The sequence below is a fragment of the Hordeum vulgare genome, chromosome 1H (genome assembly GCF_904849725.1).
Source record: "Hordeum vulgare subsp. vulgare chromosome 1H, MorexV3_pseudomolecules_assembly, whole genome shotgun sequence".
Classification (NCBI taxonomy): domain Eukaryota; kingdom Viridiplantae; phylum Streptophyta; class Magnoliopsida; order Poales; family Poaceae; genus Hordeum; species Hordeum vulgare.
The window spans coordinates 270,977,858-270,981,091 of record NC_058518.1 but is presented as its reverse complement, the minus strand read 5'-3'; the positions used below and the strand labels follow the sequence as shown (position 1 = coordinate 270,981,091).

The following is a 3,234-nucleotide window of genomic DNA, read 5'->3' as shown; positions in this document are numbered from 1 at the left end:
TCTAAAGTTGCCACCTTTTGTGCAAATCGGTGCCACCGATATTCACTTCGGTTTCATCGAGTTGGGCAGTAATGTTGTAACTATAGGATTTTTGGAGATGTTTATATATACCATCCACCACCTCACACTCGTAGAGGAAGCACTCAGAACTCATAAACACTTTTCATATCCATTTTTCGGAGAGAGAGCACTACTAGGAAAAGGGCTATAGATGATATAGACACTAATGGCGCACTAGACAAGTAGTGCGCCACTACTATATAGTAGTGGCGCACCATGTGCAGGTGTGCCATTAGTGTGATGGACACTAATGACGCACCACACACTCGGTGCGCCACTACTATATATATTTTTTTTTGCAAAACTACTAATGGCGCACCACCAGCTAGTGCGCTATTAGTAACCAGGGTTACTAATGGCGCATCTGTAGGTGGTGCGCCACTACTATAATTGTTTTTTTGTAAAACTACTAATGGCGCACCACCAGCTGGTGCGCCATTAGTAACCAGGGTTACTAATGGCGTATCTGTAGGTGGTGCGCCACTACTATAATTTTTTTTAACAAAACTACTAATGGCGCACCACCAACTGGTGCGCCATTAGTAACCAGGGTTACTAATGACGCATATGTAGGTGGTGCACCATTAGTAACATGGGAAAATCGACGCCTTCCTGCCCCTGTCCGCCACACACATGAAAATAGACTGCAAAAATAGACGCGCGTAGACGAAAATGGACCGCCAAATGTTTTTTTAAACCCCCAAAACCGAGCCGTGCCCCTGTCATGCTCTTTGTTTCCTCGCCAAGTCAACCTGCTCCCCGCGCCACCGCCTTCTCCCCGCGCCGCCCACCGGACCTCCACCCACCGGCCGCCCACCGCACCTCCACCTACCGGCCGCACCTTCCTCCGTGCCGCGCCCCCAGTCGCCGTCACCATGAGCTACTGCGAGTCGGCCCTCCCATCGGCGCCGCCGCACCTCCCTGTCAGCTAGGGTTGAGGTCGCCGTGCCCCTGTCTGCTCCGCCACGCCACCTTCCCTCCGCCGGCAGGTACCCCCCTCTCTCTCTCTCTCCCTCTCTCTATCTCTCTCTGACCATCCTATTTCTTCTCTCTTCACCAGATCCGGCGATGCTCTGGTGGATCTCCTCCTCGTCTAAAACATCAACAATAGAAGGGCAGCAGTAGGACCGCCAAGCTCGCGAGCCATTGCTGGACGGCGGGGCTCGACGGTTTCCTCATCTACTGAGACTTTGCCACCGCCGAGCTGGTGCGGAAGGTCAAGGTCGATGCCCCGGTCCACTCCATGGTGAGCCGCTCGTCCATCGTCTTGTGCTGGGCCTGTTGATTTGAAGTCGAGGTACCGTACGTGGGGCTAATACTGTTTCTTATCTGAGCGCAGGTGATTCCCAACATAAGCAAAACATTGAAAGTAACCGAGGTGTTTGCTCCTTTCGCATTCGTATCTGTTGAAGCTTTGAGCAAGACGGCTATTCAAGAGAAGGCAAAGGGTAAGCCAGTTAATAAAAAGAAGGAATTGTGGGGGCAGATGAGGAGTTATGACTTGACCAAAGGGTGCCAAGTGGGTAATGAACTGGCTCAGGTGAGGTTTCCAGATTTACGCATTCCATTGCCCAGATGAGAATTTATGGCTTTTCTATCCATAGAACTTCACCATCTCATTATTTTCTTTTATCCAAACAGACAGGGAAGCTAGAAAAGATTGCCGCGAGTTGTTGTGGATAGTTTTTGGGCATTGCAAATAAGAGACATCTCTATATATGGAGCATACCTACGAAAGATTTCAATCATGACAATATAAGGAAAATAAAGCTTGGTCACACAAAAGAGTTGAGCACCCTGGCCTTCCATCCAAGTGAGAGAATCGTTGCTGGTGGTGATGTAACAGGGAGGATCTTAATCTAGAGAGGTTTCGAAAAGGCCATGTTTTCTGGAACACATGGTGCAAAGTCTCAAGTTGATGAAGAAAGGGATGGTGTAAGGGGTAAAGATGATGCGGGTACTTGCACTACATGGCACTGGCATTCTAGCGGAGTGAACTTTCTCAAATTCTCTTCCGATGGAGCTTATTGGCTCTCAGGTTTTGATTACTGATGCTTTTACCTTTTATCGATGCCATTTTTATACTACATTTTAGTCTTGTATGTTGACCCTCTTGTGTCTAGCCTTGTAACTTCAGTGACAAGCATCTTCTTATCTTATAGGTGGTATGGAGGGGATTATTGTTGTATGGCGCAGACACGGAGGGGTTCTACACGGAGGTGCAGGAGAGGATCCTCACGAGGTACAACAAGGTGTTCGACTGGTCCCTCAAGGCCAAGATGATGGGCAAGAAGGCCGCCGAGTCGGCGCGCATCTTCGTCGACGAGTGCGGCCTCGCCGGCCTGCTCACCCCGACAAGTTGACTTAATAAGCTGTTCTGTAATTGCTTCGGTTGCTTTTGTGACTTGTTACACTCTCCATTACTAGTTTAATGTCACATGACAGCATAATAAGGAACTGGAGGAATTAAGGGAACACCTTGTCAACTCATTTCCAGTGAACCTCTGGTTTTAGTTTTCACCACACAATGTACTAATATATGCTACCAAGACAATATGCCATGTTGTGCTGCCATGTTCTTATGTTGTATCATTATGCACTATCAAACCACTACACTGCCTTTGTTGCAATTTCAGGGTTGAAAATTTTGATGGAATTTATAAGATGCTTAATTCTAGTTGTTCTTTGTTCTATGAGGCAACACAGTGGTGAGGAAGAAACTTACAGTCTCATCTGTGGGAAAAGTGATAGATCATATGAATTTGTGTGCTTCTCAGGGTGTCATATCGGATATGCTGGTGTTGCTTGGTTGTCTTCACATGGAACATGATGATACGGAGAATTGGTGATAGCTGGTGCATTATGGTCTCTGCCAGTTAGATTATTCGTTTTAATGTATGCCTTGTGAAGCTATGGGGTGAGCAAGGGCCAAGGAGTTTTGTGTGCAGTATGTTAACCTGATGATTACTTCCCGGTTTGATAAGGTTTTGCGCTATTTAATTTATTGCTGTTGATTCTGGTATTCTGATTGTGTTAGTGATTTGCCTTGATGAAGATCAGATAGTGGCCTACCTGAGTTATATGAAACCTATTCGAGATTTATCAAAACATGTGTTTGTTTATGAATGCTATAACAAATCACGTACGTGTATGCTAGATAAAAGAAGCAACCAA

The 3,234-nt window shown here is 46.6% G+C and overlaps 1 pseudogene; it reads left to right on the top strand.

Moving 5' to 3' along the window:
• Positions 1-784: 784 nt before the first annotated feature.
• Positions 785-2,423, top strand: LOC123398513 (annotated as a pseudogene).
• Positions 2,424-3,234: the final 811 nt, after the last annotated feature.